This window comes from Rattus norvegicus, chromosome 7 (assembly GCF_021556685.1).
Source record: "Rattus norvegicus strain SHRSP/BbbUtx chromosome 7, alternate assembly SHRSP_T2T, whole genome shotgun sequence".
Classification (NCBI taxonomy): Eukaryota; Metazoa; Chordata; class Mammalia; order Rodentia; family Muridae; genus Rattus; species Rattus norvegicus.
Genome location: NC_141540.1, coordinates 139,833,047 through 139,848,322, shown reverse-complemented (window position 1 = coordinate 139,848,322; position 15,276 = coordinate 139,833,047). Strand labels below are relative to the sequence as shown.

Here is a 15,276-nt window from a genome sequence, read left to right as displayed (position 1 = left end):
TTGGGGTTCTAGGCTAGATGCCTGACTGGTATACGGATGGCTCCCTGCTGCCCAGGTCCTTCATACTGCAGAGCAGAGAACTGCATCTTCTGTGTGTCCTCAGAGATGGGCCAGAGCCAACGCCCAGTGCTGGCTTACAGCCCTAGCCTTCCTCTCCTCTCCAGGCCCCTCCTTCCTTCCGGGCTATTAGTCTCTCCCAGATCAGCTGCCAGGTCCTGCTCCTTGACGGATCTAGTCTGGTTGCTAGGGGGATGAGAAAAGGGGGGTCAGGGAAGGGGGAGCAAGGCAAATAAATCAGAGCCTGCCACACCCCAATTCCTGGAGTGGAGAGGGGTACCGTACCATCCCGTCTGGGCTGGGGTAAGGGGCTGGTAGGTCAGAGATGAGCTTGTAGAAGCCTGAGTGCCTTGGCGCTTTCTGCAGCAGACCAGGGCTCTGAGCAACTGCTGCCTTTGGTCTGGGGCTCCACCCAGTCCAGCTCTAAGAGCAAATGATGGGCCCAGGAGACAAGGCAAGCAGAGGACCAGCACGAACCTTGCACAGGGAGCTGGCGGCAGAGCTGTGCCTTTGAGACAGCTGTGGTAGGGGCTGGGCAGAGCAGGGGAGGTTCTGAGCCCAGAGAGACAGAAATGAAGTTTCTGTCTCCATCTGCCCCTTTTGCTTAAGCCCCCAGATCACTACCAGAAGGCCTTAGAAGAGAGGGGGCCAGAAAGCTAGGAGGGCTCTGTTAGTGTGGACTGAGGGAGGCCAGCCTGTGAGAGGGATACAGCAAGGCAAAGGCAGAGAAGGTTTCATTCCTAGTGGGGAGGAGCCAGGCTGGGAGCTCTTGGAGGAGAAAGAGGAGAAGACGTCACAGGTAAGATTTCTGTAGCTGCCGCCCTTCCCCAACAACGTCCTAGAGAACGGCCCTCATCGCTGGCCTTCTTTTCCTGTCAGCAAAGCAATGGAGAAGGAAACCAGTGGTTCTTAACCTTCCTAACGCTATAATCCTTTAACACAGTTCCTCCTGCTGTGCTGACCCCCAGTCATAAACGTACCTCATTGCTACTTCATAGATGTGATTTTGCTACTGTGAGGGATCGAAATGTAAATATCTGATATGCAACCACTGAACTAAAGGAATAAATCTATGCACATGCTTAACACATACATGGTAAAGGAGGAAGAAGCAATCTGGTCTTGTTGGGGTTTCGTTTTGTTTTGTTTGTTGGTTTTGCTATGATCACGTTGTCGACCTCCAGTGGCTGAGCATAGCGCTGGACCCCAGGTAGAAGGACCCACGTACCACTTAGCTGATGGCTGGAGGGGAAGGTGGGCTTGTCCTTCCTTAGTGTGCTGGGACTCGGGACGTGGCTGTTCAATGTAATGAGGAGTATGCTTTGGGCTTTCTCGATGGGTGTCTTAGTCAGGGTTTCTCTTCCTGCACAAACGTCATGACCAAGAAGCAGGTTGGGGAGGAAAGGGTTTACTCAGCTTACACTTCCACATTGCTGTTCATCACCCAAGGAAGTCAGGACTGAACTCAAGCAGGTCAGGAAGCAGGAGCTGATGCAGAGGCCATGAAGGGATGTTTCTTACTGGCTTGCTTCCCCTGGCTTGCTCAGCTTGCTCTCTTATAGAACTCAAGACCACCAGCCCAGGGATGGCTCCACCCACAATGGGCTGGGCCCTCCCACCCTTGATCACTAATTGAGAAAATGCCTTACAGCTGGGCATACAGCCTCAAGGGAGGCTCCTTTCTCTGTGGTAACTGCAGCTTGTGTCAGGTTGACACACAACACCAGCCAGTACAAAGGGTCTGTCCAGTTTTCTTTAACCAGGAATGCTAACAGCCGTACCTATGTCATATCATTAGGAGAAGCTGATGAGTTATAAGATATTAGGCACTTGGTGCTTGGCCAGTGCTCTTCTCCCTCCTGCTCCCAGTTGCCCTGCAAGTTTACAGAGAAATAGCTGTGTGTGTGTGTGTGGGGGGGGGGACGGCAAGAACTGCAAAAAAGGTGAGTGTTGACCTGTGGGTCACCAGCAAGGGAACCAGTCAGTTATGTACTGGGGACCCAACACTGGGTTCGGAGAGGTAGTGTGCAGGCTTGTGGGGATGGGAAGAAGGGAGTGAAAGGTTCTACAGCTGGACTGTGGAGAGGCAGAGGAGGAGGTGGCCTTCGAGGAGAGAGTGTAATGCACAGGGCTGAGGATTGGGAGCTCAGTCTTTATGGATGGCAAGATTCCCAAGATATTTCGGAGGATGTGGGTAGCTGAGGCTAAGGTGGTGTAGAGGGAGTTGTCCTGGCAGACAAGGTCAGCCAGCCAGCCTGAATTCTCAACCACTGCATGACCCAAAGTGAACCATTGTCTTCTGAGATTTCCGGAACAGAGCTGGTGACAGTCTCCTGTGAGGCTCACAGTGGGTGCTCAACAAATGCTACTCACAGTGGGTGCTCAACAAATGCTACTCACAGTGGGTGCTCAACAAATGCTACTCACAGTGGGTGCTCAACAAATGCTACTCACAGTGGGTGCTCAACCAAGCTACTCACAGTGGGTGCTCAACAAATGCTACTCACAGTGGGTGCTCAACAAATGCTACTCACAGTGGGTGCTCAACAAATGCTACTCACAGTGGGTGCTCAACAAATGCTACTCACAGTGGGTGCTCAACCAAGCTACTCACAGTGGGTGCTCAACAAATGCTACTCACAGTGGGTGCTCAACAAATGCTACTCACAGTGGGTGCTCAACAAATGCTACTCACAGTGGGTGCTCAACAAATGCTACTCACAGTGGGTGCTCAACCAAGCTACTCACAGTGGGTGCTCAACAAATGCTACTCACAGTGGGTGCTCAACAAATGCTACTCACAGTGGGTGCTCAACAAATGCTACTCACAGTGGGTGCTCAACAAATGCTACTCACAGTGGGTGCTCAACCAAGCTACTCACAGTGGGTGCTCAACAAATGCTACTCACAGTGGGTGCTCAACAAATGCTACTCACAGTGGGTGCTCAACAAATGCTACTCACAGTGGGTGCTCAACCAAGCTACTCACAGTGGGTGCTCAACAAATGCTACTCACAGTGGGTGCTCAACAAATGCTACTCACAGTGGGTGCTCAACCAAGCTACTCACAGTGGGTGCTCAACAAATGCTACTCACAGTAGGTGCTTGACAAATGCTACTCACAGTAGGTGCTCAACAAATGTTACTCACAGTGGGTGCTCAACAAATGCTACTCACAGTGGGTGCTCAACAACAAGGTCATTTACCTCTGCCACAGGACAGAGGGACAGGAACAGGAGAGCATGCCGCATGGCACATGGATTCCTTGTAACCAAGTATTAGCTGGAGGCCCTTCGGGTCCAGGTTCAGGATTGGGGCACACCTTCATTCCATGTCCCCAAGGTAGGCCAGTGTCCTTAATATTTCTTTTCTAGTCAGGCCCTGTGGCTCACATCTAAGGTCCCAGCTTCGGCTGCTGAGGGAGGAGAGCTCAGGAGTTCAACTTAGTCCACTTAGAAATGTGGTTACTTGGGGTTGGGGATTTAGCTCAGTGGTAGAGCGCTTGCCTAGGAAGCGCAAGGCCCTGGGTTCGGTCCCCAGCTCCGAAAAAAAAGAACCAAAAAAAATTTAAAAAAAAATTAAAAAAAAAAAAGAAATGTGGTTACCCTCCCCCGTGCTTCCTGTCTCCAAGACCCTAAGTGCCTGCTTCCCTTTACCCTTGGATCACTGTGCCATCGACTGTCATGAAGTCCCTTGGCTCCATGGGCTCCTCCTTCCCCCATCACTTAGGTAGAACCTAAGCTCAGACGGGCACAGAATCTGCAGTTGCAGAAGGAGCCTTCTCTGAACTGGTGGCCACAGGAGGGCCTTACAGGGTTCTCAGGGTGTTCTAGGCTCTGGTATCTGGGACCAAGGACACCTCTAGTAGAAGTGGGGTCTGGAGAGATGGCTCAGTGGTTAAGAGCACTGACTGCTCTTCAAAGTTCAAATCCCAGCAACCACACGGTGGCTCACAGCCATCTGTAAATGGGATCTGATGCCCTCTTCTGGTGTGTCTGAAGACAGCTACAGTGCACTTAAATATATATTAAAAAAAAATCTTATAAAAAGAAAAAAAGAAGTGGGGTCTGGGATCCACTTTTCAAGGGAGAGTCAGAGAACAGGGATCCCAGCTACAGAGTTGCTCCAGGAGCAGAATTCTTCCTTCAGTATCTGTTGTGGAGCTCCGCCTCTCCAGTTAGGGGATACCCTGACTCATCTTTACCACCTACTGTGTCTCAGTGTGCTTTATTAGTACTAACATTCGGTATTTTTCAAGCACTGCGACAAGCATTTGACACTTTGAGTCACTTCCTAGTATCACGGTATTACTGCTGCTGTTGCTTAATTTACAAAATAAAATGTACGTGGGTTGGGGTTGGGGTTGGGGGCAGGGTGATGCTGAAGAGATGGCTTAGCAGTTAAGAGCACTGGCTATTCTTCTGGAGGAAGTGGGTTCTAGTCCCAGCCCCCACACGAGTGGCTCACAACCCTTTGTAACTCTAGTTCCAGGGGATCTGACGCCCTCTTCTGGTTTTCGTGAGTACTGCATGCGTGTCGTCCGCAGATAATACATGCTGGCAAAAAGCGCTAACACACACAAAGTAAAAATAAATGTAAAAATCTTTTTAAAAAAGGGAGGGGGGCTGGAGAGATGGCTCAGCAATTAAGAGCACTGACTGCTCTTCCAGAGGTCCTGAGTTCAAATCCCAGCAACCACATGGTGACTCACAATCTTGAACTCAGCAAACACATGGTGGCTCACAACCATCTGTAATGGGATTCGATGCCCTCTTCTGATATGTCTGACAACAGTGACAGTGTACCCACGTACGTGAAATAAATAAATAAATGTCTTTAAAAACAACCTGCAAAAAAAAAAAACCCATTAAATAAAATGAAGATAAACAGTTGAAGCCACTTGCTCCAAGTCTCACAGTGGATTAGAGCTGACACCTCCTCCCCAAGACCCTCTCTTCTCTTACGGAGAGCAGATGTCAGCTTTTGCCCTGGTGTCTGGGTTATCTAGCTTCAAACCTAGGCCAACAAAATGCCTATGAGGTAGTTGAACTTCTGTTCCCATCTTTCCTTTCCTCTCCGACCTATTTTTTCTGTTGTTCTGAAAGATAAAGGTGTTGCTGCCACCTACTGGTCAGGAGCCCGAATGGCACATCTACAATCTGTTGTGTGCTGGTTTGAGGGGCTTACTAGAGTCGAGCCTTTGGGATCCTGGGATGTAGGATGCTTCAAAAATATTCGGCGTGCTCCTTTGCTGGTGGGGAGATAGTCTTTTTTTTTTCTTTTTTTCGGAGCTGGGGACCGAACCCAGGGCCTTGCGCTTGCTAGGCAAGCGCTCTACCACTGAGCTAAATCCCCAACCCCCGGGGAGATAGTTTTGTGCACTGTGTATTCAGACACTGGCTACTGAGCGCAGAGATCTGCTTGCAGCCTGGACGCTGACATTGCCGAGCTCTCCTGCCTCAGTGTAAAAATTGTTTTCCATCATCTCTGATTGGCCCGTAAAGATCTGAGGCAGGACTTCTGATCCCAGAAGAGGGGGCTCTGGTGGGGAGAGGAGAAGAGTTGCCCTGAGGGAGTCGAGGAGGAGCAGCCAGAGCAAGACTAAGATGGCAGGTAATGCCCTGTGGTGGGACGTGGGCCGGGTCAGCATAGTTGGGTTAGAACAGCTCAGTTTCTATCCAGTTACAGTGCAAGAAACTGATTAATAAAATACCAGGTCTCGGGGTCATATTCCAGAGCAAGGGTAGGCGTAGAAAAGTCCTTTACTTTTACACTGGTTTGAGTCCTGGCTCCATTCACCACCACAACTACCACCACCACCACCCCGCCCCCAGGCTCTGGCAGCTTCTTATTGTCCCAGAACCCAGGGCAGGGCAGTTGTGGTGAAGCATGACCCCAGCAGCTGGGCAATGAGTTCCAGGCAAGTCTGCTCTACATAGCAAATTCCAGAATTCTGGGCCAGTCAAGTCTACATAGTTACATAGTCAAACCTTTTCTTTTCTTTTTTTCTTTTTAATATAGTTTTATTTTTTACTTGTTCACTTTACATCCTGCTCACTGCCCCCTCCCATTCACCCCCTCTCACAATCCTTCCCCCATCCCCCTTCTCTTTCTCCTCTGAGCTGGATATCCCCCATCCCTGGCACTTCAAGTCTCTACAAGGCTAGGTACTTCCTTTCCCACTGAGGCCAGGCAAGGGTAAAACCTTTTCTTAAGAGAAGAAAGATACCTAGGAAGCGCAAGGCCCTGGGTTCGGTCCCCAGCTCCGAAAAAAAGAACCCAAAAAAAAAAAAAAAGAAAAAGAAAAAAGAGAGAAGAAAGAAACCAAAAAAAAGAAAAAAAGAAAAAAGAAAAAGAAAAAAAGAGAAGAAAGAAAGAAAGAAAACAAACAAACGGTCTTGCTATATAGCTTTCAGGATTCAGTGATTCCAAATTGAACCAGACATGTTGGTGCTTAGCTATAATCTCGGTTTTCAAGAGACTAAAACAGGAGGACCATGAGTTCCAGGCCAGCCTAGACTACAGAGTAAGTTCCAGGATTATAGAAAGACTTAGAGTCAAAAAGTTAGCAAAACAAACAAACAAAAAAATGTCTTATCTCGGAGGAAGAACCTGAAGGTCAAGGATGGGATGTGGCAGACACGGTGAGAAATTGGAGAAATCCAGGTAAGATCTAAAACAGTGTGAGGTTACATGGATAGGAAGGATCTAGAGGCCTTGGGGCCTTAGTAAATCATAGTTAAGAGTGTGTGTGTGCACACGTGCACGCTATGCTTCTAGTCCAAGACTTTTTTTCCTTTTCTTTCATTTTTTAAAGGTTTATTTATAAGAATTCACTGTCACTGTCTTCAGAAACACCAGAAGGAGGCATCAGAACCCATTACAGATGGTTGTGAGCCACCATGTGCTTGCTGGGAATTGAACTCAGGACCTCTGGAAGATCAGCCAGGGCTCTTAACCACTGAGCCATTTCTCCAGCCCAACTTCTTTTCTTTTGTGATACCATCTCATGTAGCCCAGGCTGGCCTCAACCTTCCTATATAGCTGAGGCTGGCCTTGAACTCATGATCCTCCATCTCTAGAGTGCCAGGATTATAGGCATGCACCACCACCTTTGGCCTCTGATGTATTCCCTCCCTTCCTCCCTTCTTTCCTCCCTCCCTCCCTCCTTCCCTCCCTCCACTATCCACCATCTCTTTTTCTCTCAGTCTCTGTGTCTTGTGTGGTGCTGGGGGTTGAACCAAGGACCTTGTACCTACTAAGCATTTATTCTTCTATTACCCTCGTCCCTGCTTTTTTTTTTTTTAAACATTTTATTTATTTATTATATATTATGATTACACTGTCGCTATCTTCAGACACACCAGAAGAGGGCATCAGACTCATTTCAGATGGTTGTGAGCCACCATGTGGTTGCTGGGATTTGAACTCAGGACCTTGGGAAGAGCAGTCGGTGCTCTTAACCACTGAGCCATCTCTCCAGCCCCTCGTCCCTGCTTTTAAACAGATCACAGTCAAGTGGTCCAAGGAGGGGGCACTTCCCCACACTGTTAAGGATTGTCTGGAGAAGTACAGGTGGTGCTAGGTCCACCCATCCTTCCTTCCCAAGGCTCCTCTTCGGCCTAGACCCCCAGGCTAAAGTGGGATGGAACATGGAGCTCATCCAGCCCTGTTTCCTGATGAGGGGACTGAAAGGTAAGCTGTAGACAGGCCTCACCTGAGGTGAGACAGGACAGCAGCTATGCCTACCAGGACAGTTTTCAGAGGCTCTTCTGCGTTTGTAGCACTCACATACCCACACACATGTACACACAGTTTAAAAACCTTCAAGTGAGGGAGGAGGAAGCAGGGGGTCTACAGGAAATTGGCCACAGCAGTTTTATCCTGAGGGAGAGATCTTATCCCTTGACCTCTCTCATTTTGCTTCCAGCTGTCTTGCAGTGAGGAGCTACCTAAGTATTCTCCTGCTACCATGCCTCCACAAGAAAATCAACTTTGTCACAAGCCTGAAAGCATTGGAACCAGCTGGCCAAAACTCGATTTTCTCAGGTAGGTCTCAGCAGTGGACAGCTGGCTCAGTGCGTTAGAATGTTCTCTCATGGGGTGAATTCCCTCTGTCCTGCACTTTTGTACTGGCACTTGGTCTTAGGTGTTTAAAAGGAAATTCAGCCCCTGGAGCAGCAGAGGTGGGTGGGGGTAAGGAGTAGGCAGAACAAAGTGGGTCGGGGAGGGAGTGGGGGAGTGCAGGAGACACAGGACAGAGTGGTACATGTCTGAAGCACCAGCTACTGGAGAGGCTGAGTGAGCCCATCACCTCAGCCTGGAACATAGACACAGCCACACTGTCTCAAAAAAAATAAAAAATCAAACTGCTAGCATCTTATCCTCTCTGTCTTTTGAGACACATTGTAGCTCAGACCCGGCTCAAATTTAGCCTCCCGAGTGAGTGCTAGGATTATGAGAATGAGCCACCATGCCCTGCTAGGGCCTTACTATTGTTACTATGTAACTAAAAGTTTCTATGAGCCACTGTGGTGGTTCGTGCTGTAAACTCAGCGCTTGAGGGGTAGAAGCAGGAGATTGGGGAGACCTCTCCCAGCCACTCCTTCTTAAAAGGGGAAAAATATCCATAGGAGGGGATATGGAAGCAAAGTTTAGAGCAGTGTCTCAAGGAATGGCCATTCAGAGCCTGCCCCACATGTGGCCCATATATATACAGCCACCAAAACTAGATAAGATTGATGAAGCTAAAAAATGCATGTGAAGGGGACCGGATATAGATCTCTCCTGAGAGACACATCCAGAGCAAGTTCAATACAGAGGTCAATGCTAGCAGCAAACCACCGAACTGAGAAAAGGACCCCCTTAGGGGGAATTAGAGGAAGGATTGAAAGAGTTGAAGGAGCTTGCAACCCCATAAGAACAACAATGCCAGCCAACCAGAGCTTCCAGGGACTAAACCACTACCGAAAGACTATACATAGACTGACCCAGGGCTCCAACTGCATATGTAGCAGAGAATAGCCTTGTTGGGGCACCAGGGGAAGGGGAAGCCCTTGGTCCTGCCAAGGTTGGACCCCCAGTGCAGGGGAATATGGGGGGCAGTAAGGGGGATGTATGGGGGGGGGAAATACCTGTATGGGGGAGGGGCAGGGGGAGGGGCAGGGGGAGGGGCAGGGGGAGGGGATGGGGGAGCTTATGGACAGGAAACTGGGAATGGGAATAACATTTGAAATGTAAGCAAAGAAATATATCTAATAAAAAATTACAAAAAAAAAAGACATCTCTCAGCTACATGAGTTCCAGGTCGGCACACACGCACACATGTGCACACACACACACACACACACACACACACACAGAGGAGGAGGGAAATGGGGAGGGGAAGGGGGAGGGGAAAGGGAAGGGGAAGGAAGAGAGCACACACGTACATTGACCAGAAAACTTGGTCTGAGTTCAACCTCTGAGACCCATTTGGTGGAAGGAGACCCAACTTCCACCAGGTTGACCTCTGAACTTCACCACCCTACACATCAAGACAAAAATAAATAAATGGAAAAAAGTCAGTAAAAATCTTTATGAATGCTTGTGTAGGGTTTTATGTTGCAATGTCTTTGGCTGGAAAAATCTCAAATGTCTGAATCTCCCTTGGCAAGAAATGAGAGGCAGAGTTACAGAACCAAGTAAATCAGGGGCTCAAAATATCAACAGGAACCACTACCTTTTTATTTCTCTGCTGTCTCATGTTTAAGGGTTAGCATCTGGTCTTACGTTTGTTCCTTGTCTCGAGGTAGCTGCAACAGCAGTAAGCAGTTTGCACAACTATCACACACTCACAAGCTGTCCAAAGGTTGCAAGAAAGAGAACCCTTTTCCCAGACTCCTTTTCCAGAGCAAGAATCTTTTCCTTGGCCCCTCCCCCGCACCAGCAGACATTACCTCATCTCCCATTTCCATAATGACATCACTTGCTGGTTCCTCAACCAATCCCTGGCAAGGGGACTGAAATTACCTTGATGTGTTTCAGCAAGGGTTTACCCTGGTGGTGGGAAGGCCTGGCTCTGACAGACTGAATGCCTGGGACTGGAATAGAACCAGTTGTGTCAGCCAGGTCAGCAAGGAGCTAGAACCAGGCCAGCTCAGGCACTCAGAGGCTGAGGCAGGAGGGGATTGCTGTGAAATCGAGGGCAGCGTAGGCTAATGTGATACTCTATTTAAGCATAAAACCAAACTACAGGCGTGCACAGGCTCTCACACACATTTCTACAGTGGATTCCACAGCACAGTGCATAATGGTTTTTGTTGCTGGTTGGTTGGTTTTCTAGACAAGGTTTCACTACATAGCCCGGGCTGTCCTGGAACTTACTCTGTGGACCAGACTGGGTTTGGAGATCTGCCTGCCTCTGCCTCTGAAGCACAGAAAGCAAAGGTGTGAGCCACCACCTTGTGCACCACCACTGCGAGCTTCCTGATGTTTGATTTTGTCAATTTGATGGGATTGGGGCTACTCCTCTGGGTGTGCCTTCGATGTCTACTGAGTGAATGGAAAGGAAAGATCAGAAAGGGGAAGAATGGACAACCTTTGCCAAGAGCACTCTAGGTTTTGCTTACTCTAGTGTTCGACGGCATCTGTGAGCACAATGAGAGAGTGCCTACTGCTCGTGCAGAGGACCACAGTTCCATTCCCAGCCCAGTACACATCGCTCTGCTCAGAGCCACCTGTACCTCCAGCTCCAGGGGAATTTGCTGCTTTCTGGCTTCTACAGTCATGTGCACACACTCATGCACACTCATATACACGATTAAACACTAGTAGAGGGGGCTGGAGAGATGGCTCAGCGGTTAAGAGCACTGACTGCTCTTCAGAGGATCCAGTTCAATTCCCAGCAACCACATGCAGCTCAAAACTGTAACTCCTGTTCCAGGGGATCTGATGCCCTCATATAGTCAAACACACAGGTTGGACTGGAGAGATGGCTCAGTGGTTAAGAGCACTGACTGCTCTTCCAGAGGTCCTGAGTTCAAATCCTAGCAACCACATGGTGGCTCACACCCATCTGTAAGGCCCTCTTCTGGTGTGTCTGAAGACAGCGACAGTGTACTCATATACATAAAATAGATAAATCTTGGGGCTGGGGATTTAGCTCAGTGGTAGAGCGCTTACCTAGGAAGCGCAAGGCCCTGGGTTCGGTCCCCAGCTCCGAAAAAAAGAACCAAAAAAAAAAAAAAATAGATAAATCTTAAAAACAAAACAAAACAAAAAAAACTACCCAGGCAAAACACCAATGCACGTAAAATAAAAATAAATGAATTATTTAAAATTTTAATTAATGAAAAGAGAGTGTTAGATTCAAAAATGAATATGCAAATAAAACTAAAACTGGGAGGAGGGTCTGGAGGGATAGCTCAGTGGTTAGGAGTATTGGCTGCTCTTCCAGAGGTTCAGGGTTTGATTTCCAGCACCAACATGGTGGTTTACAACTGTCTTCAACTCTAGTCTCAGGGAGATTAAAGGTGTGCGTCACCACAGCTGGCCTGGACTGTGCCATGTAGAACAATAGCCCTGAAACCCATGCCCGTTATCCTGCCTGCTTCCAGAGTGTTAGTAGTGGGGGTGGGCATGTGGCACCACACCTGCCCTCAGGTTTACTTAGTTTCTTTTTTCTTTTTTTTTTTTTTTTGGTTCTTTTTTTTCCGGAGCTGGGGACGGAACCCAGGGCCTTGCGCTTCCTAGGTAAGCGCTCTACCACTGAGCTAAATCCCCAGCCCCACTTAGTTTCTTTTTAAATAGGATTTTATTCCAGTCCAGGCTTACCCTGAAACTTACGGCCACCCTCCCACTCCAGTCTCCCAAGTGTGTGAGTCTCCTTGCTTGTTGTCTGTAGCAGTTCTAAGAAGAAACCTTCTGGACTCCTGTGAGGTGGCTCTCTGGAACCCACATAAAGGTGGAAGGAGAGACCTCCACACACGTGCGCGGCACACAGGACCCACACTCACAGCGCATACACGCACACCCCAGCCTTTGACCCCAGCACTCGGGGGACAGAGGCAGGTGGGTCTCTGTGAGTCTGAGGCCAGCCTGGTCTACAGAGTGAATTCCAGGACCGTACAGAGAGACGCTGACTCAGAAAACCAAAAAACAAAAACCACGAGCAACAAAGAAGCAAAAAGAAAGGAAAGAAAGAAAGAAAGAAGGACAGAAAGAAAGGAAGGAAGGATGGAAGGGAGAAAGGGAAAAAGGAAGGGAGAAAGAAAGAAAGAAAGAAAGAGAGGAAGGGAGAAAGGGAGAAAGAAAGGGAAAGCAAGCTTCCAGGAGAGAAAATGATTATCCATTGCATGTGAGAAGCCTTGAGTTTTACACTGTAAGAAAGAAAAAGAGAGGGCTGGAGAGATGGCTCAGTGGTTAAGAGCACCGACTGCTCTTCCAGAAGTCCTGAGTTCAATTCCCAGCAACCACATGGTGGCTCACAACCATCTGTAAAGAGATCCGATGCCCTCTTCTGGTGTATCTGAAGACAGCTACAGTGTACTTATATATAATAAATGAATAAATCTTTAAAAAAAAAAGAAAGAAAGAAAAAGAGAGGAAGGTGGTGAGGGAGAAGGAGAAAGGAGAAGGAAATCTGGTGGTGAGGAAGCCTTTCAAAGCACTTCCTGTCTTACTTAAAGAGATGTACCCAAGGGCCAAAGAGACAGCTCTGTGGTCAAGACTTTTGCAAGGCCTTCTAAAAAACATGAGGTCAGTTCCCAGCACCCACACAGGGTGGCTTACACCATTGGTAACTCCAGCCCCAGGAGGTCCTACACCCCTTTCTGGCCTCTATGAGCACATGCACAGACCCAACCCCCACCACATGCACACATACACATAAATACTTTAAAGAGATGGATCCTGTTATGTAAGGGGGTAGATTTCCTGCCTCACCTCAGGCAGATGTGTCGAGTTCTGCCGAATGCTGACTTGAGCAGGAGAGGAGGAATGAACCACTTTACCCAAACATGCACAGCGTTGACTAACTCTAACACAAGGTTTCTGGAATGAACGGGGTGCTGACAGGCTGAGATGTCAGCAAAAGGGACTAAGGCTCTCCATGAGGCTGAAGGTGAGTTTCCACACCCTGCCCATGTGCACACAGGGCTCTGCTCTTAGCTTCTGCTGCTATGTCTCCTGGACAGCCACCCAAACACCATCTGCCAATGTCATCTCTGGATGCCCCACCTTTTGGCCTTGGCTGACAGGCACTGGCCAGCCTGACCCGATGATGAAGGGGGCAATATTCCAGACCTGAGCTGTCCCATCAGATATCAGACACTATCACATCAGCAGGGGTCCAGGTGAATATTGGCAGTCCTCTCTCAAGGACACTGTATCTCCCCATGATTGGAGACTTTACTCACAGAGAGTCTCTGACTTCTTCTAGAAGAAAAAGCAGTCCTGCACTCTAGGGAAGCCTAATCCTGGGTGCTAGATCACCGGCTTTGCCTCTCTGGATCTGTTTAATGCTAGCTGGGGCTCTTGGGATGTATGGTGATGACCGGTGACTCAAGGTCTCCTCTGGTTATAGTTCTATCCACCCAGAACTCAAGGTTGTGGCACAGTCCCCATGACTGGAAAGGCTGACAGGTACTTTCAGTCAGAGTTTGGGGGTCAGATTTCAGTTGGTCTCTGTGCAGCTTCAGGCTAGATATTTGATCTATCTCTCCACGCGTGGTCTGTCAATGCCTGCAAGTTCGGGTGAACACTAAAATAAGATGTGAATGTAGCCTTTCCTCCCACAACCCCTTCAGGGTCCCACAGAACATTCCAGAGGTCAGAGGTCTGAAGACAAGGCTCCCTAAAGACTCCCTAAGTGTTTGAGTGCCTATATGTGTGTGTCTGGTGCCCATGGAGGCCAGGAGAGGCCCCTGGAACTGAACTTACAGATGACTCTGAGTGGCCATGTGGGCGCTGGGACCCAAACCCTGGTCCTCTGCAGGAATAGCAAGTGCTCTTAGCGGCCGAGCCACCCTCTCTCCAACCTGGATTCTTAGGTTTTCTAACTTATAAAGCATGCACAGCCTGACAGCTTTTCTGCGGGTGCATGAACATTCACTACCAGCTGCCTGCACACTTGAGCAAGCATTTGCTCCCTCTGTTTCTTCTTGCTCGCACTGGAGGAGCTTTGCTACTGCCTGCCCGCCCCTCGGGACCACCACGAGGAGGGCGGCAGGAGAGAGGAGGCATAGGTCAGGTGAGGGCAGAGAAAGCCCTCGCTCGCATCCGGACAATGAGGCTGGACCCTCAGAAGCACGTATACCTCCCAGTCCGTTTATCCCGTCAGACTTCCAAAGCGATTCTGAGCCCAGACTTTCCATCTGCGCTCAAGGGCAGATCTTATGATTGTCAGCCACAAAGCGGTGACCCGGACCTTGGGGTATATTTGCTCTTGCTGGAGGCTAACTTCTATGCACTTTCCCACCCACACAGGAGAGGGAAAAATCATCATTACAAGGACACATTCCTCCCCGACCGACCGCTGGCACTTTGCTCTTCAATTCTCCAGGCTCCGCGCTGAGACATTTTTCCTTGGCTAAGCCAGCCTGCGTTCACCTTTCCTCACCCGGCTGAAAGCGTCCCAGCTCCTCACATCTTGGCTCATGTATAAAAGAACTCATCCGAAAGGCTTCCCGAAGGAGTTGGCAAGGGCTGCTCCTGGCTAGGGGTGGCTGCCGGGCATTGGGGGAAGGGGCTTCAGGCTCTACCAGGTCATTCCGAAAGCTGAAGGGACCACGTATGGGCATTTGAAAATGTGTTTTCTTTGGGGCAGTTTTAATGGGAAATGCAGGCTTGGAAAATAAACCCCTCAGGTGTTCTGGGGTATCACGCTAGCTGGAAATGTATTTATCTGGTTCCCATAACTGGCTGTCCCATTTTCCCCAGTCATGCACTGTGGTCAATACAGAATGCAGACATTTGGTGGTCATCCTACCTAGTCCCCCAGCCCCATTGCCACCCCTCAGCTTCAGGAAGAATTGGGTCACGTTCAGCTTAGAGCTGAGGCTCTGTAGCAGGCTTACCCCCGAGGAGGGAAAATTACCCCCGCAACGCTGCTCGTAGGACTGCTGCAGAAAGTTCTAGAACAGAGATTCTATCTGAAACACACACACACAAAAAAATACTAGCTAAGCTGTGCTCACAGACATGCCTTGCGCAATGCATTGGGGTCTTTTTTTAAAAAAA

At 49.1% G+C, this 15,276-nt stretch overlaps 1 long non-coding RNA gene across 1 annotated transcript; it reads left to right on the top strand.

The window, feature by feature from the left end:
- Positions 1-233: 233 nt before the first annotated feature.
- LOC102546594 (uncharacterized) lies at positions 234-14,924 on the top strand. The gene is made up of 3 exons (XR_015626008.1): positions 234-856; positions 7,988-8,106; positions 14,524-14,924. It is a non-coding gene; the product is annotated as an uncharacterized LOC102546594 (long non-coding RNA).
- Positions 14,925-15,276: the final 352 nt, after the last annotated feature.